The following is a 24,914-nucleotide window of genomic DNA, read 5'->3' on the forward strand; positions in this document are numbered from 1 at the left end:
ATAAAAACATAGTGAATTATTTTATCAAATAAAAATCCAAACTAAATACCAAATTCTCATCCATATGGCCACTTTAAGGTAGCCACAACAATGATATACGCCATGTCGTATGAGAAATGTGCTCGTTTTAAAAGAAACTCTGCTCATTGATAGTACAAGCCACGTTCCAAATAACTAAATAATTCTGAAAAGGCAGTCATAACATTAAATTTTATTTGCAAACTTGCACAACTTCCAACATGATGGTGCTACCAAACTCTTGGAAGGATTCGAATTCCATGGAATCGTGTGCATAAGGTCAGTTAATCATACCACACAGCACTTATACTGAATCACCAGTATATCATATCAAAAAACACTGAAGAGAGAAAAAATATGAAATTATGGAAGAAAATAAGAAGGACCTGGTTAATTACAAAATAATTGCAATATACATCCAAACCAAGCTAATTTAGAGACACCCCTGAAAACTGCTGGCATTAATTAGCAACTTCGCATCCAAATTGACATACATGTGTTATGTAAAGGTTCCCCGTGGATTTCCAATACAATGAACCTGTTTCCAAGTTCTTATTACTCTATTCCTGTGGGATTGTGCGTGTTAGATTTCTAAAATATGACATACAAATAAGCCATTAGTTGAATGACGAAGTGACAAAACGATTAGCAGAAATAACTGATTTTCAAGTTGATAACTGATCTTGTTCTATGTACGTTATATATATATATGCTGACGTGTTACACTGGAGACATGAAATCACCGACGAACACTAATCCCACTGGTGGTTTCATTCTTAGTGTTTCTATCGTGATTTGTTTTTTTCGCTCGCTAGAGGCAATCTTGGACTTATATATCTTTTGGCTGATATTTTTCATTGCAACCCACATGGATCTCACCCACAGTGATAGTAATGTATCCATCATCGCGGGATTACTGGCAGCTTTCTTTCCTTGCAGATTATGAAGAAGTATCAAAGTGTCAACGAGATATTGTTACTCAGCGCTGTTCACAAGTTATCGTTATCAATGCAGTGCCGGTAAGTTATGATGTAAAGTGTGTGTGTTGGGGGAGGGGGTAATGGGGTTCAAGTTTGAACCACTATGTAGAGGTGCGGCAAACTTAATTACACATTAACTTTCGTACACAAGCTGTTATTGGTCAGAATCGAATCGAACCTTTTTTAATAACTAGACAATACCCGCGCGTGCAGAAACTATATTACCCTGCATTATTGCCCGCTAGCTGGATTTATTTCGACCGATCAGCATCTATTCTGCGCATCACAACAATGGTGTATTCTAGTGTTGCGCGCTCAAGATGACAAAATCATGACAGTCAAACACACAAGCTTATTTCTTGCACAAGCTGAATGAATATAAATGAGCTGTGTGGTCTATAAAGCTCCTACAATTGACATCATGTACGCATTCAATGGTTATAAAGTACAATCTTCAAATGCACCATGCATGAAAAGGAAACTTTCATTATCAAAATGTTGGTAAAGACTGCCAACCCTTGTGTAGGCACAGCCCTCGTTGACATGTTCTATTATTCATATACAGCCCGTTGCAGTTTAGTGTTCACTCAGTCTGGCTCTGCTGGAAACAACCATGCAAAAACCAATAAGAAACAAGACATGCTACACTTTAAGATACCAAGATTGAATGAGTACAGTTCCTTTTGACAAGTTATTGAAATGAAATGGACGAACATTATCATTATGCAGACATCAAAATATTAGTGCCCACGTATCTGCGCATGCGTCTAGTTGTTGTACGTTTTGGAATGATTGATTTCATTAAGTCTAAATGTAGAAGGAAATTGCTAGATCTGGACGTGTAGAAAATGAAGTATACGTCATTGATTTCTGAATAGGGAACTTGCAATCCAGACTGAGCATGCTTAGACTATGGGATTATCTGTGGTTATCGTAATACCTAATCAGGAGGTATCGATAAAATAAACCTCCCACAAAGGTCAGGGTAACTATGAATTGATTATCTGTGGTTACAAACAATGTAACAATATTGTTTACAATACTAATTGATTAACATTTATTATCCCATTTCCCATGGTGCAACATTCAACATGGCGGGTTTGCCAGTTCCCTATTGTATCAAACCAGAGGGTCTATGATCAAACAGAGCCAATGAACAGTAACCTGCAACGGGCTGTACTCAGAAATACAACTCGTGTTAGTACTACATTCACTGCATTATGTTGTTGTTCTGAGTACATTTCCATGCCAATTATGTAGTCATATAGTATAATTACTATAACAATGACGTTAATTGCAGAATTACAGAAATAAGTAGCAATTATGAATTATCACACTTTTATTAGGTATGAGGACTACGTCGACAATCCCTCCTTAAGGTTTCAAGAAATAATTAAATTTAAATACAATTGTAGGTAGGCGAGAGAACTTAATTATCATCCTATATATTACCAAAACAACATATCAATAAGGAAAAAACTGTATAAATTCATTTTATGCACTTTCAAATAACTTGGACCAGTTGCGGTCAATTTGATTGATTAACAGACAGGCAATAAAAAATTATAATGCCAATATATATATATATATATATATATATATATATATTGGCAGTATATGTAAAATGTCTATGCTGGAGTAAACAGTGCTATACTGAGTTTATTTTATAGACATTTGTATGTATCTTGTTATTGTGATATTTTAGTGTAACGGCTCTTGTGTATCTTGCTTGATACTGTGTTTTATGTATAATATGTGATGCCCACGTTACTAATATATTTCTCGGCAAGTAATTCTATTATAAAAACACACAGAATTGACTATCTCAATTACCATATCTACCCTTTAATACATTAACCATTGTATCATTAGGCATCTATTTTATGTTTGTAACAACTAATGTTAAATGCAAACATTGTGTAGTGTCATTGAATAATTAACCCCAACAGAACCTCCTTTCATCAACATGTGTGTTGACATTACTGATAATGACGTCACCACTCTCCACTTATGACGTCATATCCACGCATAGAGTAAATCAGTTACAATACAAAAAAAATGAATCAGAAAAGTTCGATGATATTGTACCTATGTCGTCACAGCTACCATTCAAAGTAGACGTCTATTTATAGACGAGATTTGCAGGGTATAATGATATAAGACGTCTGGTCAGAAATCTCTGCAAGGAAAGGAAGGTTACACAATTAAGACGCTTTTAGCACAGGGTTAATATCCTTTTCTGTCACGCATATACAATACTAACATATGGATGAAAATCGAGTGTATCATTTCAACACACTCTGATTGCTGTAATATCTGACACAAAAGTTAAGAGGGGACGCTGAATTCGAAACGGAGTCTTTCCACTTACAAGTTGAAATAATGGTTATATCAACAAACCCAAGTTGTTTTTTTATATCAACAATAAACATGTCGATAGAATATGTAACATGTTGATAATATTTGCGAAAACAGTTTGTTTAAAGGTCTTGGGTTACAGTGAAAAGTACACATATCTGTTTGATTTAGACGACACGTGTTACTATTGAGGTCAACACTTTACACTGAGGTAATTTTAGATTATCACCTATAGTAACAGTGGGTGTATACAATGTAATTACTCCGATCTGAGGTCAAAAACCTGTTTAGTAATATCCTTATTATACACTACAAGAAAAATATCTCATGTCATGTCTTGGTGTATCTGTACATGTTTGTAATAATCTCATCCACAAGTTCATCTGTCTGTCTGTCTGTCTGTCTGTCTGTCTGTCTGTCTGTCTGTCTGGTCTGTCTCTTTGGTATGTCTGTCTATCTGGTATGTCTGTCTGGTTTGTCTGTCTGTGATATTGACATGGTTGTTACTTCGAGTGAAATATAATGCCAACAATATATTACCCAGCGTCAGACATTATTACAATGTAACATACAAATCCCGGTGCTAAATTAGTAGGTCTGGTACACGAGAAGCTGTCCTCAAATATAAATCTTTTATCCTATTTCTAACTGCAATTCACACACTTAACTTAGAAGGCAAGCCATTTTTCAATTCACGGTAGCCCAGAGATCACGTAAGGAATTCAGGCTGATATTTCAGCAGTTATTATGTAAATAATTTCTATCTATATCACTCTCGATGATGATTGCCATGTCTACTCTAGAATTTTGTTCATCTATCTGTAAAGTCATTGATTCATGCTCCGATATGTCATACGATTACGTTTGCTGTTTTCACACCGACGGCTTCAATTTCTCATATATAGCGGAGATGAAAATGCAAATAACGCTACAGATTTAGAAAGAAAACATATTACTCCAGAAACTGCCCCAGGCTAACTTCTTCCTTTGCGTGTGTCATCATATAACTTAGTCATGTACATTGTATGTACTAACACACAAGTGAATTGGCGCGGGTAAAACCGTATACATCATCAAATACAATTCTGAGAAGGTATGTAGGTGATGGTTTTGTTAACGTTATGCCGTGAAACCATTACGAAGGCCAAATTAACTTTTGAGATTGCCTGCTAAAAACGTAACGGGGGTTTTAACCGTTGTTGACATCAGCAAATTTCAACTAACTTAGGGGATCACTGTCGTATTCTGAATCAGGACTGTGTTCGCGCCAAGTGTGCACACGTGTCTGCATATGCTAGCCAGCAATAAGCGAAGTAATAAGTAACTTGACGTAAACCCAAAATTTTCAGTACCTTGTCAACGGCGATTACCCCGCATCCTCTTGTGAGGGACACGTCACCAAATACCAAGAACTTGTACTGATTCAAGAATATTCCATGTTTGTTTGTTTGAAGTTCTGAATATTGTTCTGTCGAAACCCACCGCGTCAATCTGTCGGATATGTTATTTTGGATATACCAGATTCTGATTGACTTCCACTAGTGAAACGTGGTATTTGTCAAGGAGGTGGCGAAATCTGTGTCACCGAAAAGCGGAATTCGTCATAGCAGCTGACACGTAAACAATCGATGTGAAACAGTCATCGAAATCTTTTTGAAACGATATTTGTCAGGAATTGCCGCTCTATCCCTAACACTATCAATTTGTGTCAAGTATCTCTGAGTCGCTATCTGTTGGATTTCCTGAACCTTCAAAACATACATGAAAATGCCAATCGTTAATACCTGATCTGATAACTACTAGTACAGATGGAGTGCCTTGGTTTTAACAAGGTGAGTTGCATTTACATCACATCAACGGTTTTTGCCCTTATGGTAATAATCAACATTAAAGACACCAGCTAGGCTAACAGACTATCATAGCCATGTTAGAGAACTCTACAAAACAGAAAACAGACAAATTAGGGAAACCAGTTCAAAGCCCTTAGAAACGTTATGTTTTGACACCTGTGTCATGTGTTGACACCTACATTGTATGGTCATATATCGTTATGACTGCATTAATATTCTGGGTTACTAACATAGAGAAAGAGAACGAGAGAGAGAGAGAGAGAGAGAGAGAGAGAGAGAGAGAGAGAGAGAGAGAGAGAGAGAGAGAGAGAGAGAGAGAGAGAGAGAAGAGAGAGATAGATAGAGAGAGAGAGGGGGAGAGAGGGAGAGAGAGAGAACGAGCGAGTGATAGAGAGAGAGAGGGGGGGGGAGACTTAGTCAGTCAGATCGAGTCAGATGATAGACCGACACGCAGATAATAGACCGACAGACAGACAGACAGAAAGACAGACAGACAGACAGACAGACAGACAGACAGACAGACAAATTGACCAACAAAGAGGCAATACGACAGATCTACAACATGTATGGAGACTGAGAGGATGAAAATGAATTATTAATGCCTTGAAAGAATGGGCATATTGAATTGAGAAATAGATAGCCACGGAAATCAACAGGTGGTTGTAATATACAAACTGGACAACTACAATTGGTGTCGACATGTCTCAAAATGAAGTATTGCTACACAAAGGCCAATGTAAGATCTATGACAAGCAAATTGATTTACCAGGAATAGGGTTATAACAGGTCCTCAAAATTCAGTAAAAATAGCGTGTCGTCTGCATCTGTCAGTCAGCATCTGTATGTGACGTCACGACGTCGGCAGAGATTTACTATTACCAAAGACAAACACAACATGTGTTGACCAAACTCTTTAAAATCCAAAAATTGGAGATGATTAAAATATAATGACCTTGACGAGGTACAAAATTATGGATTAATATGAATGAACCAGAAAGTACAGTAAACTGTGTTTTGACGTGAATGGCGCAAAGTTAAATAAATCACTCACTAGCGCGCCAGTACGGTGTACTAATCATTTGTGCAAATAGTGTACAGGGCACCACAGAATTGTCGGTATATATGTAGTAGTTGGAGTATAACATATTAGATCATATCACAATCAATTGCACCGTTCATACATATCCCTAGGGTATAGCACTAATTGGTATGCTCCTAACCGTGAGATTATTATTTCATCTGAATATATCTCTTTGTCGGAAGGACCTCGGTTCTATTGCGTTGGTTTTCGGAACGCGAGGTAATGATTAAGAGGGACTGACGGGGGTACTCGTATTGCGGCGTTAGAGAGAAAATCGTAAGTGTGTAAAATACATATGTTAATCAGCTATAAGGTCTCACATAACCATCATTATTACATAGAGATACTAGGACAGAAAACTCCCACTTGAGTATTGGCTGAATACAGCTTACTGTGTTACGAATTGATAAGCAGGGATTAACTGTTGTGAACCCGGACACACACACAGCTATACAATGTATGCTTATCGAATCGCTATAATAATGGCAATATTAAGCCGGATTGCAACGTTTGGAAATAATAATTGCTGAGTACACGGATATATCATAGAGAGGGCACTTTAATGGCCAATTAGCTAAAGATTCCATTAACCTTGAACTTATCTCTTTGACAAAGCTTTGCCCAGCTCTGATCCGCCTTATTGCATAGGGTATTCTCAAATAACGGGTTTGTACGTATTGTTGAGATTTTTTTCGCTAATATTTAGAAACGTACTGAACGTACACACATGAATGCGTGCTATGTATTTCAAGTAGGTATTGCATATAGGTATTGTCACAGCTGCAGTATTGCTATTATAACGTTTAATGAAATTCATCTGTGTCTGTCTAATTTACAATGATTATTTCTTCACGTACGACTCTGATTGAGACCCAGCTTATAAACTAGCCATTTTGAAAGGTGCATTATGCGAAATATAGTATCATTAATTTCATAAAAACGATGAATCAATCGTTGTATATTGATAATCACAAATAGTCCAGTTTGGTCATCTAGACCATTACAGGAAGTTCCGTCTATGATCACCCCAGATTATGTCTTACTACAACAAACTACAAATAAACTAGTCTTGGTTACACAGACCCACATAGGAAAGCTATCCTTCCAATCATCCCAGATTAGGTATTACCACAACTACAAATAATCTAGTCTTGGTTACCCAGACACTTACAGGAAGGCTATCCTTCCAATCACCCCAGATTATAATTAGGTATTATCACAACTACAAATAATCTGACTGTTCTTTGGATTGACCATCACACTTCTGATTAAAAATCAGTTAAAGTGTTTTGGCACAAATATTAACCAATCGCCCGTCTTAAAATCATTATAATATGTATTGAATATGCTGACCTGGTTAAGGAGCAAACTTAAATAAAACTTGCTAACGGAAGATCTTTGGACTTTGAGCTCTGTGTTTTGAGCCCATGCTATTCTTCTGGTGACTAAACATAAAACATCAGAACGGCAATGAAAAATTGTCTAAAAGAGATATAAAAAATAACATTAATGATAAAAGCAGAAATCTAGTAAGCCCCCCCCCCCGCCCCGCCCTCCCCTTTACGCTGTAATCAGGTTATGGACGAGCAATTTGAATTTCCTTATGATTCGTTTATGTTAAACTCAAGCATATGAATCATTAGACTTTTATAACATACAGCTTGAATGGTAGGAAAAAAACAAAATACATAGTCTAGATATTATCTGCACCGTAGAATTTATACATCATGAAACAGTGAACAGTGTTCTCGACTACTTAGCTATGAATGGCAGTCGTTGTAATCACTTTGAAAACACCTGGAAGTACGTAAGATATATCACGGTGACTGCAATGCCAGTAGTGATAATACATCGCCCACTTCGCTAGACAAACCTATATCTTACGGGCTCTAGTCCAGCACTTCTAAGATGCAGTTTGTCGCCTAATAAGTTACCAATCGTGATTTCCCGGGGCAACACCTTCAAAAAATGATAAATCTATGTTTATGTAGGCTTTGATTCCCACGTGGTAACTGCGTGATGAACTTTCAAGGGGAGAATTCGAAGCACACGTAACAAAAAATTGAAGAGTAAAAAAATTCTCTACATTACATGTGTTGCGTGTGGAGAGACAGTCAGACAGACAGACAGACAGACAGACAGACAGACAGACAGACAGACACACACACAGATAGACAGACAGACAGACAGGGGAAGTATTAAGAGACCCTCACCGACTCGATCACGGGGGGGGGGGGATCCCCGAAGTTTCCATTAGACAATTTTATTTCTCGTAATTTCTAAATAGCACAAGAGCACACATAGAGATGAAAAATAAATTATAGTAACTTCAATTGAAAAATCAAATATCTTTATGAACTTCTTTCTTGTTGATAATATCATTTTGTTCTATTTTCCCATCTTTTGATAAAAGCTGTTGATACCACTTACTGTATCTCCATACTTTAAGCCTTGCATACTTCATGATACCATATATCTTTACCGGCGTTTTTATAGTCGCCAACTAATCACTTCGGGATCAGCATATGTTTCAAAGTACGTTTCCCATGTCATTATAAATATAACAATATTAGTCATATTTTTATATCGTTTTATCGTTTCCGATCCCCCTCTTATTTTATTTTCGGGGGTGGGGGGCTCGAGGAATGCTGGTATGTTGTGATTAGAAGTGGAAATATGTAGTGTATTAAATAGTGTCTGTGCCACATAAATATAGAAATGATATATTTACAAAATGATGAAGTCAAATCTGTCACTAGCCAATGCTAGTTCAATACATGACTCGACCTGTACCTACAAATCGTTTCGCACAAAAAATATGAAGTTAAGGTTCTTCCTGACTATATCCTATCGTTTACGTAAATGTAAATATATAGTTACAAGACTACTGCGCCGTTTAGTTCGTGATTTATCGCCAACCCCAAATGAGGTCATTTGATCTCAATAAGTCGGTTTCCTAGGAGACGGTAGTCTTTAGCAAGGTGGTACGATGTGTGAATAAATATACAATGTTACTGTTAAAGGCAATTTAGGTTTTGGGACTTATAAATTGGGCTATTTATTCTTAAAGATGGTGTGTCCATAATCCGTGATATAATCTACGCATGCCGGGTATATCTTGCAAGTCTCGAAGCAATTCTTTGCCAATGATATAAACATTATAATATTGTCAAAGGTAATTTTGCACTCAGAAACTGTCACGATTTGTGGCGGTAAAAAAAATCCCAACTCTATCGTGTTACAAATTTGTAAAGCTTGAAGGCATTGTCCCACTATGTTCAGAGCACCGCTATAAATTGCTTACGTTGTCTATTGATTGGTTGCTTTCCTTAGTCTGCTTTCAATAAATAAAATTGTTGATGTCACTACTCGTTTTATATTTCATCGCTTTGCATGATCTTTACCGTATAAAACAAAAATGTAGCATAATTTTCTATTTCTGCTCAACTAACACAAATGACATTGACAGCTTACTTTGTAGATGTGATACGTGCACACATACATACAAACACACACACACACATACACACACACACGCGCGCGTATACAATATTCACGCACTCACACACAGATACACACACATATACACTTATGCAGGTTCCATTGGGAGAACAGTGCTAATGCACTGAAATGGTGTCTGTATATGAAAGATTAATAAATAAATGCACATGGATGTACACGCAAGCATGCGTGCGTGCGTGCGTGCGTACGTATGTACGTACGTACGTACGTACGTACGTATGTACGTACATACATACATACATACATACATACATACATACATACATACATACACATGTACACACACACACACACACACACGTACGTACGTATGTACGTGCGTGCGTGCGTGCGTAAAAAAGGCAATCAGCTATGAACCCGGCCAAGAAATGATTACTTAACAACACTTGTAAGACTCAGTGTCGATTTCATGCAGGTGAAATGACATCAAAGAATAGATAAGTTGTCGAAATGCACATCATGTTAAATGTCGTCTCAAAACAGTGCATATTCTGACGTCACGCGGCAAGCACGTATTAAACTTCATAAAGCCGTGACACATCAATCTCAGAATGATGGAGGCCAACATTGTATGATCAAAGAAAACACGGTCCGTCTTAGACACAAATTGCACCCCCATCTTCCCCGACACTTAACAACAATGTTGATAACGTTATACCGCTTTTCCACACTGTGCCAAGTCAAGGTACTTAACAATTATTACCCTTTGCACTGACCTAAAACAAAACAACGACTCCTTATAAACGTTTCCAACTCACTAGGGAACACACAATTTATCGCATCCTCTAAAGTTTTAAGAAACCTGCGTCAATCGTCCTACGCTTTCCTAGCTAGGCGTATTTACGAATTTCTTCATTGTTGTTACAAAGATTTCGATTCTTTAATCTTAATATAAAACGGGTTTCAGGGGAAACCGTTTTTTGGAAATATTTAGTTAGATATAATGTGTACTGTCGTACACCCTGAACACTATTAGATTATCTATGGGTACACATACATGTATTTGTATAACACATAATATGGTGCAATATAGCTAATCAAATTTATTTGGGGTTCGCACCCAATAAATCAACACCTCCGATATATCACGATTTCAACTTATCTATATAATACTATACTTATAGATAAAATTCATCTCTAATTGACGTGGTCAACGTCTGATTATTGGTATTTTGTCTATTGTCAGTAAATATATTGCTGGTTGTGTGATCAAAAAAATATTAAAGGGATACAGTTTATTCTCATAAGGTATTCCAATTTGATATTTAAAATTACCATATACTGACATAATATATTGTTACAGAAAAATGCTGACAGTGCACAATGCATTGTTGTTGACATCATTAAGATTTTGAAGAAAAAAAAGTACACTCGTAAACCAGTGGATGCTATGGAAGAGATTTTATCCTCCATCTTGTAACTTCATTCCGGTCTAGTTAATGCAAGTCTTTAAATTTCCTTTATATTTACACAAGGTGTAATTTAAGGCGAGCAGGCAGATCAATAAGTAGACAGACAGACAGACAGACAGACAGACAGACAGACAGACAGACAGACAGACAGACAGACAGACAGACAGACAGACAGACAGACAGACAGATAGATAGATAGATAGATAGATAGATAGATAGATAGATAGATAGATAGATAGATAGATAGATAGATAGATAGATAGATAGATAGATAGATAGATAGATAGATAGATTGATTGATTGATTGATTGATAATCTAGATCTGCAAGGCACAAACCAACATAAATACAAAGTCTTTCATTGTCAATTAGTGATGGTTGAACTATTATATAACTTTAAGGTCAATAACACCTACGATGCTGATGTCATTGACATCATGTTTTTCACAGACTTCCTTTCAGATGACGTGATCATGTACATGTACACAATGATGATGAATGTACAGTGACATATGCCATCGCTCCTGATATCAACTATTAACATCGATGCGTGCAAGAACTAAATCGTTAAACAAATTCATGTTTTCCCAAGTCAAGTTACATATACATCTGTTCAAACATGGAAAGATATCAATCTGTCAAGTTGGGTACACAATATACATGACTTTAGACTTTCAATTATGAGCACAACGTTTTATGTGACGAATTACAAAAAAAAGGAACCTTAGGCACCGAAATATTGCATTTTATCGCACTATGAACACAAATTAACAGTCTTGTGTTTGAATCTTCCTTATTCCATCCAACAGTGATGTTGATTTGTTCTCCCAGTTAGATAAACATAATGAGATATGTATGTATGTATGTATGTATGTATGTATGTATGTATGTATGTATGTATGTATGTATGTATGTATGTACGTACGTACGTACGTACGTACGTATGTATGTATGTATGTATGTATGTATGTATGTGTAATGTACGTACGTACATGTATGTCTCTGTGTGTGTGTGTATGTATGTAGGTAGGTAGGTAGGTAGGTAGGTATGTATGTATGTATGTATGTATGTATGTATGTATGTATGTACATTGTATGTATGTATGTATGTAAGTATGTATGTATGTATGTATGTATGCATGCATGCATGCATGTATGTATAATTATGTACGCACCTCAGCCACCAATGACAGGAGGTATAACAGATTATATGATAAAGACTAGCCTGAACTGGTGATCGTTAATCTTTATAGACTTGAAATAAAATCACACTTACACCAAAATGCTCGCATAACCTTGGCTTTTAACCTGAGTCTACGATTTCTTCGAAATCAGGCTACGGTGTCACGTTGATGTTCAAATGCGTGAATTAAGATGAGCGCTGGTGGCGCTATTGTATTAAAACCATCACGATTTATTGAAAGAAGGGATTGTATGCAAATTAAGCTAATTGGAGAAAATTTGCTCAAACATTTTTTTTTTTTTTTTTTTTTGGGGGGGGGGGTTCTGTTCAAAGCAATTGTAGATTATGTACGTTTTATAAAAATGATTGATAAGTCTTTCATTATAATATATTCTCTTGAGTTATACACACGTTTCGGTTTATGCCAAACGTGTAGTATTGCTTAATTAAGTTGACTTCATCTGAAATACTATATATTCGGCTAGGTTTGTTATTTATTTTTTCCAGTCGCTAACGTTGCCAAGGTCAGTCTTTCGAGTTTGGGAAACAATATAGAACAATTGCTGCAAATGTAGAGTTTTTACTTATTGTACAGTACAATAAACATATACAAATAAATATACCTGTATCCATATATATAATTATTTGGAATTTGATTCATTTATAAAGAATTTATGATGAACATGGATGATTTTAACCGAACTTGGCGATGGCGTCATCATGACTAAGCTATTCACAGTTTGAAAGTAACATCAAGTCCCGCCCAGTCAATTAAGATCAACTTTCAAAGTACATCTTCCGCTTCGGGAAGCAAGGCTTACTATTTCACAAATTAGTTTTCGTGTCTGCAGGCATTTTGAACACTAAATGTCTTGCCAATTAATATTTATCCGTAAATATTCCCTTTGTGATGTTTCTGACTGAATGATTTCTGGAAAATTCACAAAGAGTGGTTGGTGGGCAATTTCGAATCTTTCGGGCACAAGGTTTTTCCTCAATAAGTAATGGAGGTTGGACGTGATCAACATGCCATCTTGACGCTGGAAATAGAAACACAGCCTACTGTGCAGATCATAGTTTTTCGCTGACGCATGCGCAACGGAAAATATACGTCTTAGACGGTGCCGTAAAAGAGGCTGTTGTTTACGACGATAGAGTGACTACAGTTTCAATCAGGCAGTACGATGTGTTTTACGTCTCAAATAACGTTTACTTACATGCTTAGTAACAGACCTTGTACTGCTGTACTCAATAGGGTTATAATAATGATTAGAGAGTTTTATGTATCTGCATATTATAAAGTCTAAGACTTTTTGATGGAAATTGACCTATATGTTACGTGGATGAAATGAGTATTTATACTAAAAACTCATACTGTGTGGGTTTTTTTTCTAAATACAAAAATTATCACGGTTAATCAAACTAGAGTAATGCTGTATTTGTGTGTGAATAATTTGCAAAAACCTACAACAGGGTGTTAAAGTTTGCCATTGTACGTACATACAAATACATTGTCTGGACATTTTAAAGACTGTTTGCAATATATTGAGTTAAAAGTATGGACTTTGCATTTGATATATCACATTATGTGTTCAAGTACAAAACATAGATATTAGCGTTATTTTCTCAACTAAAAATCTAAACTAAGCTAAATACCCATTATGGCATCCATATGGCCACTTGACATGACTGCGTAAGCGCTAGATTATATATTTTTAGAACGTTATTAGATTTAACCATCTTTCCTCTCTTACTTGTCTTCTTCTTGACCCTGGGGGTCATCTTAAGTATAAATGTATAATAGCAATATACGGCTTACATCATATATACGTGTTTAGCTTCAAGCTGTACTAATTGATAGCATACACATTGACTAGTTGTCAATACTTTTGATTAAAATAGAATTAAAGTAAATGAAACAGACAATAAAACAGAAAAAAAATCGCTAAGAAAATCGAAAACACCCAAACAGTCTAGATCACAAGTGAAAGTCAACGTAGGTAGGATTTGCATTGCGCATGCTTCTGCGCACGCGAGTAGTTGTAATCCCCTGTATGTCCTTGTATCAGGCTAAAGTTTAGACATTTTGATCTGAAAGCATGCACAAGTCATGGCCAGGATTGATCTACACGGGAAAGCTATTCTTAGTTTCTAAACTATTGCAATAATGTCACTAACCTGCTAGCTAATAATAATTGCAATTATATTGGCAATGACTCAGTGACTAAATAGGAATTACTGACCAAACTGTCGATATGAATTAAATATGAAACTAAGCTTTCAAATTACAATTACCGGTCGGTCTTTCTATCAATCAATCAATCAATCAATCAATCAATCAATCAATCAATCAATCAATCAATCGGTCGATCCATCCATCCATCCATCCATCCATCCATCCTTCCATCCATCCATCCATCCATCCATCCATCCATCCATCCATCCATCCATCCATCCATCCATCCATCCATCCATCCATCCATCCATCCATCCATCCATCCATCCATCCATCCATCCATCTATCTATCTATCTATCTATCTATCTATCTATCTATCTATCTATCTATCTATCTATCTATCTATCTATCTATCTATCTATCTATCTATCTATCTATCTATCTATCTGCTATCTATCTATCTATCTATCTATCTATCTATCTACCTGCTATCTATTTATATATACCTACAAGTAATGTACATGAAATACAGGTATGCATATATACAACTGGGCATTTTAAAGGAGATATTGCAGATTTTAAGGTAATTAATATTTACGTATATCATCCTTACTGATAAAAAAGTTATAAAACTATTATAATGAATATTTAACTATTAAGTATAGCTATTAATATTGCAGATCAGAGGAAGTAATGAATGGTGTATAAGTGTTAGTCGACTCCTTGTAGTCTGAATATATATATAATACTGTCATCCGATCATCTCAGTAGGACTTCACGAATCACTAGTGTATCATCCACTGAAAATAACCTTTTAAGAAAATATTGATGACGTCTGATGCAAATATCAGTCTCATTATTCTTCATGTCCAGAGTATGTGTAATTTACCACATTCAATATCATTCCTTAAGAATATTCATAAGAGACGATGGATGAAAAATTGATGAGAAAAGGATAAGGCAGTATATGGTAACATCTTAAATGCACCGGTTAGGTGTAATGGCTTGTTTCGTTTTAATGTAGACAAAATACATAGCATCCTTAGGGAAACACCTGATATGGGTATAGTGATCGTTCTTTATCTTTTTGCCAATTACAACCTTTGTACTCAAATGTACATGATTGAATAATTTACGTATACAGCATACAACAAACACTTGAAGCACACACTACGTGTATTACGAATGCCCACTGGAAAACTAGATGTCATTGGAATAAATGATAGCGATGTCGATAAAAAGGTTTATATGTTGTTTGATATCTTTAAAGCAGACGCCAGTTAGTCTCATGCATAGAAACTGTAGCAATCGCTGAAACAAGGTGGTTTTTTTTTGGAGCAAGCCTATAAAATGTAGCAATGTTAGATGATGTCATGCCAGACGATAAATTGTAATGGAGCAATGGTCATGCCAGACAGTGAAATGTAATGAGCAATATTTGTAATATTTTTGTCAAGCCAGAAGATAAAATGTAGCAATGTTAATAAGATTTTTGTCTAACAAAACAAGAAAAGTTTGTAATATTGGTCTGTCACATCAGACGGTAAATAGTAATGTAGCAATTTTGGTAAGATTTCGTCTAGGCAGAATAGCAATATATCATGTAAGTGTTCAACTTGTTTGTTGAGCAAGACGGTCAAATTTAGTAAAGTTAATACACTATATTTTGTGAAGCCAGACGATAAAATGTAGTAATGTTAGTACGATGGCGAAGTTGGTAATATGCGCCTGACAACAGGCTGTTTTGGGTTAACCGATCTCAAATCATGGCATTTTATAATGTACTCATAAATCAATTTATACAATAATATAACCAGACATTAGGTTGTCAGACATTAGGGGTCGCTAAGTCAGACCAAAGACCCTGAAGTGAACAGGATACGCCAATAGCGGCAACATCAAAGGCTAAGCTATATCCGGTGTATGTACCGTGTATAGATGCTCTTTTGCATGATTAAGTCAACAAGTTGAAGTTTACCCCTGACTTTTTGCTTCCTTTGACGATCACCTTCCAAGTATCACAGGAACACCGAAAGTCACTAGCAATTGATAACTTGTTTTCAAAACAAAACAAAACAAGACAAGACAAGACAAAAACAGTTCCAACTTTGAAGGCAACCATGTTACTACAAATTTCGTGTGATCACGTGATTTACGATTATTCATGTCTTAAGTCAGCCGCATATGCAAATAAACTGAAGAATCCCTTCGAATGACGTCGAAACTGACCTTTACTTCCCGCTCTTTTACAGTAGGGGATAAATGAAAAGTAAGTAAGGGAAAATACAAGAGGCGTTGACTACTACTGTCTTGGAGCAACCCACAGGGAAAGGTATTTCGTAGTCTATGGGGAATACGACAGAGAAAAGACCCTAAGCCACGTTTGGCGATGTACAGAAAGTGATATGCTGTCAGTTTGGCCTGAATATTACGATTCATGAATTATTTGCCCATACTGTCTGTAATATCGCCGGATTACACATAGCCGCTTCAAGCTACGAGCGAAATTGATATCAGTGTTGTATCTGTTCGACTTTCTGCTTGTGCAGACGACTCCTTTTGGTTTGTAAGATACATCAACGTCTCTTCAACTGTAACATTTGCCAACGTGACAGAACTGCGGTTCAATTTTTAATCATATTGACACCATTCATTCTTCATCGATTTTTATTGCTCTCGGCGCAAGATTGTGATGTGCGAACTACCGGTCCAAAACAAAGCATCGCCAAATAACAAGGTATGGTAATATCTTACAAAATACAACAACCTGCTATATGTGTTGCCTAACATGTCAAGTGAGTAGATTTAGACGTTTCCTCTAAAAGTGTATTTAAATTTGCGATGAACACTCTAGCTGTATACTCTCATCTTGTCTGTTCTTGATACTATCTTGTTATTGCCTGTCATTTTAATCGCGTTTTTGGTTTTAGCATCATTTTTATAGTTTAAGATATCTCGCTATCTACAAGTAGGATAATCTGTAATGTCTACGTTCTAGTACTATCTGATGTGCAGTACACACATATCTACGGATGTCTTTCACATTCTGTACGTCGATCGCCATTTGGCGTTCATACGTGATGGTTTACACCCGTGTTAATATTCCATAGTAACTCGACATTGACATTTAAAATGCATTCAATCAAATTAACTTATATTAATTCGTCCATCCATCCATCCATCCAGCCAGCCATCCAGCCAGCCATATCCACACAACCATCCAACCATCCATCCAACCATCCATCCGTTCATTGATATAACCAACCACCTATCCATCCATCCATCCATTAATACATCAATTCAACCAACCAACCAACCAACCAACCAACCAACCATCCACCCATCAATACACACGTCTGTTCCTCCGTCTGTCCGCCCACTCGCCATTCATTCATTCATTCATTCGTTCGTTCGTTCGTTTGTTCGTTCGTTCGTTCGTTCGTCCCTCCGTCTGTCCGTCCGTCCATCCATCCATCCGTCCGTCCGTTCGTCCGTCCGTCTATCCATCCACCCACCCATCCATCAATCCATCCATCAATCCATCCATCCATTTGTGAAAAAAATGATCCCTCCGCCCGCGATTACTGAAGGCTCCCTAAGTCAAACAATACATCTACTATGAACAGATTAAGGTTTGACCTAGTTAATTAAACCTGACCTAGTTAATTAAACCCGCAACTGAATATTTATTTTTTGATCAGGCAACCAACAATATATTCACTGAATTGTGTTAAAATACCAATAATTATACACTGTACATGTTTAATATGATTCAATTTTATCCTGAACCATATATAATCATTACAGTAACAGATTGCAGTTGTCACCGTGGGGGCGCTAATTTTAGTGTGCGGACCCACAAATCAACTAATGTTCAGGATGTACGATATTATAAGTGAGTCATTACATCTAACAAAACAATACATAAATATATAAATAAATATTCAAAAACAGTCCCCATTGCAGCTTTAACCTTAAGACGATAAAGGCATTGGTTATCACGATGTACAACACAAAACAAACTGATAAAGTGGTTCTCGTTAGCTTAAAGCTTATGGGCTGATCACTGTGTTAACATACGGATAAAGATTGCTGAGTAGTCAATATCCCACCCACTCAGTACCACCTTGTGATACATTAATATCCAACACCTAAAACCAAACATCAAGTTCACGTTAATCTGACTTTTATCAGTTACGCACCCTGTTTGATCAATTTGAGAAACACGGATTCCATTGGAGGGGTGACGAGTAATTTTGGATTGAGGGGTACTTGTACATATCGAACAATAATGAAGAAACCCTAGATGATTGTTCCACCTGTCAGAGGGGAAGATGGCTGAGACGGGTGTACCCATTGGGTTGCAGTAGATGGGTACTCACTGGGTGTTCATAATTATTTACAAGGGGGAGGGCCAGGCGATGGGAGTCATTTGTTTTACAAATCGAAGGGCCATATTTTAGAAAAAAGGAATTGTGGGAGTCACATTTAATATTACACATTGTATTGACTTGTAATATCCCACCACCACTGCCACAAACGTAACACAAACGTAACATTTTCAACTGCTGCCAGACCCCACAAGTGCAACCAATGTAGTGTAGTATCAAAACATATCAGTTGTTAACAACCATGTAGTGAAGCAACTGTTGGTTACTTGTAATGTGAGGAGAGGAATGGGTCTCACATGAGTGATGGACCATTGCATTGTGGTAATATGACATCGGAGATATAAACATAAACAGGATATGAGATGTTGACCTCGTTCACAACAATGTCAAAAGTACAGTCATCCACATGGTTCTAGAGGTCAGCTAGGCCAATTACTAGTGGAGCCAACAAATCCTACAAATAAATTCATTGTAGTAATAGGAAAGAACCAATATCTTCCAATGTGGCGGCAGCAGAGAGAGCAAATCCTTATGATTGATTCTGGGATTTAATATATCCCTTTTCATTTCTGACAACATTTAAACCATAGCTACAGTTGTTCAGGTTTCGGACTAGGTGACAGGGCTATGTTGCATGCTCCATATCATGTCAATGTGAAAGTGTCAATTCGATTTAGCATGCCCAGTCAGTCCAAGGCTTTCCCGGAGACTGCTGGTAACATAGTATCTGCAGGTTCCATGTGTTTAATCGTGCCCAGCTGTCCGAGTCATTACTCCAGAGTACCCCCAAAATTCACACTCGTCTTGTGAGTGAACCAGTGCTGAGTGATACAGCCTACCTGTCAAGACTGTAGAACACTCACCGTGGGTCTGGGTAAGGGTTGGTCACAGGAAACTTCCCCATCCCCAGTTGGATTCGAAGCCATAGCCTCTCGATTAATCTCGAACACTAATCACTATGCCACATGGAGCCGGTGTTATACGACGTTTGTGAAATATTGGAAAGGAGAAGGGTATTCGATAAAGGGTTGCTATGGAAGACGAGTATACCCTAGGGGTCGATAAACGGATGCTATGGAAGAGTCACCTATTTAGGATTGGTTGCCGTTAATGAGTAGCCCGTACATAGAGAGTGGAGTATCATGGTGTCTACTGTACGACTCTGAATATCCCATGTCCTTAAAGAACTCCGTTGGAGCATTACGTACAATCAATGTTGCCACGAAACGTACGGGGGTAAACTTCCATATAGTATTCCCTGTCCTATCAGATGCCCATGCACACAGATTGGTTTACGTATGTTATCCATATCTTACACTACACAGTGCCGATATCAAGCCCTTCCCTTGTATTTCGGACTAGGAGAAAACCCCTAAACCTGTAACATCCCATTCCTCTAAGTAAAAAACCCCAAAACGTACGTATCCTTACATATAAAGTGTGCAATCTGTAATCCGGTGGGCGCTCTAAGACATGTACATAGTATGGGCCCTTGATTGAACCGGTGACACCTTTCTCTGAATACGGTAGAGGCAATGGAAGAAATATTACAAATTGCAATTATTGGTTGAACTTTAAATAACAAAAACAATAGCATGTAGCCCGCCAGTTAGACAATTTTTGTTCTCTTGGCAATTGAACACCTTGTTATCAAGAACAGACTGAGGACATGCTAAGACACTAGAAGACACGACATATTATAAGCTATGGTATGATTTACCGTTAAGGTAAATATGTGTTACCATGGTGACACACAAGACTAGCAAAATATGCAACTGCTGTCCAGTCAGTATATAGAATACACGTAGTAATACAATTTAGACGTCCTTGTTAAGTTTAATATTGCCATCTATATAAACTGGCGGGTGTTCGCTAAAACTCTCTTATGACGATCTCTTTAAATCCAGTCAAATTAGAATTAAATAAGAGTGTTCTACATAATTCAAATGGAGAACCGAAAAGACAGCCAGTGAGCCCAAGGCGGATTAAGAACTACTATATATGTATCATACAAACTAAGCCACGTAAAAAGCTGGCGTCATTTGTGTACTGATATACACCCCTTAGGCGAAATGGAAATTTCAAAGTTGTTTAAAAAAAGAAATCATCTTTCCCAGTAGTAGTAGTAGTAGTAGTAGTAGTAGTAGTAGTAGTAGTAGTAGTAGTAGTAGTAGTAGTAGTAGTAGTAGTAGTAGTAGTAGTAGTGGTAGTGGTGGTGGTGGTAGTAGTAGTAGTAGTAGTAGTAGTAGTAGTAGTAGTAGTAGTAGTAGTAGTAGTAGTAGTAGTAGTGCTAACAGTAGAAATACTAGCTTTGCAAATGACTAGGATTATTATAATGAGACAGAACAGAGGGTATATGGTTGCCCATGTCATATACATGTACATTGTCAGAAAGTGATATATGTAGTCATTATAACCAAAGTCCACTTATCAGCTCATGACAATTTTGTGTCATATATACATGAACGGAGCAATTAACCAAGCCTGGAATGCCAGCCCCGCGTATTCATAATTCATCTAGTAAGTATTATTAGTGGGGAACACCACTCCGGGAAATGAAGACATTCTAATAAACTCTTTGTTCTGTGGAATTATTTCTTTATTGCGCATGAGATAAATTTTGCTTAATTGGTAGGAAACAGCAAATTGAAAATTGCTTTATTTTCCCAACAGTGGTCCTGCACTGTCTATCTGATTTATCAAGAATTAGATAAACTCACAATAATCATGATTCCTAAGTGCTTATTACCTTCATATAAATAGTCATGACTCCTAAGTGCTTATTACCTTCATATAAATAGTCATGACTCCTTAGTGCTTATTACCTTCATATAAATAGTCATGACTCCTTAGTGCTTATTACCTTCATATAAATAGTCATGACTCCTAAGTGCTTATTACCTTCATATAAATAGTCATGACTCCTTAGTGCTTATTACCTTCATATAAATAGTCATGACTCCTAAGTGCTTATTACCTTCATATAAATAGTCATGACTCCTAAGTGCTTATTACCTTCATATAAATAGTCATGACTCCTTAGTGCTTATTACCTTCATATAAATAGTCATGACTCCTTAGTGCTTATTACCTTCATATAAATAGTCATGACTCCTAAGTGCTTATTACCTTCATATAAATAGTCATGACTCCTTAGTGCTTATTACCTTCATATAAATAGTCATGACTCCTTAGTGCTTATTACCTTCATATAAATAGTCATGACTCCTAAGTGCTTATTACCTTCATATAAATAGTCATGACTCCTTAGTGCTTATTACCTTCATATAAATAGTCATGACTCCTAAGTGCTTATTACCTTCATATAAATAGTCATGACTCCTAAGTATTTATTAACCCCCAACCATGTAAATATTAACAAACTAAAACACTCAACCCAAAGGCCAAAGAAAAGTGTGTGATTCCGATAACGCCCAATTTCAAAACAGAATGGGTAGGTAGGGAATTGTTTATCTTTTTTGGGGGGATCTGGTTCAGGATTTACATAGCGGTCAAGACAGATCTCTCATCGTTGTCTTCGCACCTTCCGGATGATATGCAGACAACTTTGTGTGTTACCACATGGGCCAGCGAGCATGTAATTGATTGATAGATTGAGTGATCGAATTATTGATTGATTTATTATTTGGTAGAATGATTGATCGATTGAGTGATCAATATCACACACAAAATAAGTTATATTGCACCACAAAAATTGATCATTCAATCGGTCAATCGTTCAACCAAATGACAAATCAATCAATCAATAAATCGATAGATCGATCGATCAATTATATGCTCGCTGGCCCCTCTAATGCTACCTTATTTTCTGCCATGTTTTGATCACAAGACGATAACGTCGTCAAATCTCAGTATTTCTCTCTCGGTTTTCCAAATTGTTTCGATTTTTCAATATTTTTTTATTGCCTGTAAAAAAAGTTTGGGGTCGGCAGTTAAAATCTAGGTTGGGTCGGATGAACCGGAGCCAAACAATTATTGTTATTGCTAACATTCCGACAATTATGAAACAGTATTCTTAGACATCGAAAAAATCAATTAGTTGAGATTTAAATTTGACAGGTAAAAGTATTACACAAGGATTTGCAGAGGATTGTTTACTAATTAAAGAAATTCAGCTCTGTATGAGGGAAAGTTGGAATATTAATGTCAATGTACAGAATGCACGTGTATATTCTAAAGAACAAGCAGCGAGGTAGCTAACAATTACAATAAATGAGAAAATCAAAAATCTATAATTTCGATCTTTATACTAACATTCACGATCATTTCACTACATCATATATGGGATGAGGGAGGGGGTCAAAGGTGACCGCCTCATCTTCCAAAGCAAGAAAATAAACATCAGCCTAGCTACTACATGTAATTGCCGTGACGCAAATCGCATCCTTGAACGTCGTGTAGATCATAGAAATAGCTATGAATGTACGGTTATAGTTAGTACGAATGTTGCCCTAGGACGGTGGAGAACTCATTTGTGGACGTTATTTTCACAAATGCTATGCAACTCCTACTACGATTATTCTGGCTTCACATCAACTAGGTAGGTAGGTAGGTAGATAGATAGATAGATAGATAGATAGATAGATAGATAGATAGATAGATAGATAGATAGATAGATAGATAGATAGATAGATAGATAGATAGATATTTAGATAGATAGATAGATAGATAGATAGATAGATAGATAGATAGATAGATAGATAGATAGATAGATAGATAGATAGATAGATAGATAGATAGATAGATAGATAGATAGATAGATACTGTTATAGTATACAAGTTTGTATTTTGGGGTTAATATTATGTGTATATAGTTTTCATGATATCACTTATGTTAATGGTGTTTTACAAAGCTCCATTCAGTCATAATTATTAATTATGATGTTGTTATATTCTATGTATTTGACCTTAAGAAGAGAGAAAATCTTAACCTGTGATATAAAATTATAAGAATTTCCAAGCTTGCATTTTGGTCCGATGGCCATGCATGTATGAATAACCAATATATAGAGATCTATATAGATACAGTAAATCAGACACAGTCCTGTTTTTAGGGGGGGGGGGGTTGAATGGTTGTTTGAATAATTTGTAACCATGATGTATAAGACTAGAGTGAAAAAGACGTGTTTCTTGCCAGACATTCATGATATGATATAATGGATTTGGTAACAGGAAGAATTGGCGGTAATTATGATGGATGGTATGCAGATTTAACAAGATAGAATAAAACCACGATAAAGATAATTGCATTTCACGTGTTATCGTTCTACAAATGTGTTATATCGATGAACTATGCCTTCTGAATTGTGTAAACGTAGTGGTTGTCATAACGACAGAACACATGAGCCAAATGATCACGCCATGAGCTGGTTCTTCCTGTTCTGATTTCCACTGTGCGGAAGATCTTTGACCATTTGGATTAAAATCAGATCAAGCTCGCTTCATGTTATTTTAATAGGCGTAGTTCACACCTAGTATGTTTGTGCTCTAGTATGATGATAGTGAGAGTGAAGATGCCAACCTGCTACTACGTTTGAATAGTAAACAAAATAAAAGCATGGAACCTGAAACAAAATATCGTTTGACTCGACAACAAAGATCTTACTATCATAAAACACTAATACATTTTATCGTCTGGCTCTACAAAATATCTTACCATCAGATCTATTTGTCGAGCAAAACAACAAAATGTACCAATGTTATTATACGTGAGCTATTTGTTCACTGAGCAAGAAGGTAAAATGTAACAATGATAGTGTGATTTTTTTGTTCAGCAAGAAGGTAAAATGTAGCAATGAGAGTAAGGTTTTTGTTCAGCAAGAAGGTAAAATGTAGCAATGTTAGTAAGGTTTTTGTTCAGCAAGAAGGTAAAATGTAGCAATTAATGTTAGTAAGGTTTTTGTTCAGCATGAAGGTAAACTG

This window comes from Glandiceps talaboti, chromosome 14 (assembly GCF_964340395.1).
Source record: "Glandiceps talaboti chromosome 14, keGlaTala1.1, whole genome shotgun sequence".
Lineage (NCBI taxonomy): Eukaryota > Metazoa > Hemichordata > Enteropneusta > Spengelidae > Glandiceps > Glandiceps talaboti.